Source organism: Penaeus monodon, chromosome 27, assembly GCF_015228065.2.
Source record: "Penaeus monodon isolate SGIC_2016 chromosome 27, NSTDA_Pmon_1, whole genome shotgun sequence".
NCBI lineage: Eukaryota > Metazoa > Arthropoda > Malacostraca > Decapoda > Penaeidae > Penaeus > Penaeus monodon.
Window position 1 is genome coordinate 18514570 of NC_051412.1, and position 283 is coordinate 18514852.

Consider the following 283-nt stretch of genomic DNA (forward strand, 5'->3'; position numbering starts at 1 on the left):
CATATTCAGAACTCTTTCCCCTTCTCTTTTCCTCTCTCTCCTGCCCCCACCCCTCCCCTTTCTCTCCCAACCCCTCTCTCTTGCACATCATTTCTACTTACACATTTCAAACCAACACTTCAAACAGTACAAGGCAGGGAAAGAAAGGCTTCGTGTCAAGGGATAGTTTACTTGGCTTTGTGAAAACCTGTTTCCTTGAGGGGATGTATGCCTGGGTGCTTCGTCGCGTAATGATATCGTATTATATATAACACACGGTGTATATAACACATTTGGAGATTTG

At 44.2% G+C, this 283-nt stretch overlaps 1 protein-coding gene across 1 annotated transcript in view; it reads right to left on the bottom strand.

The window, feature by feature from the left end:
• LOC119590643 (solute carrier family 43 member 3-like) overlaps positions 1-283 on the bottom strand; it is a 21587-nt gene that overhangs the window by 13492 nt on the left and 7812 nt on the right. The window lies entirely within an intron of this gene.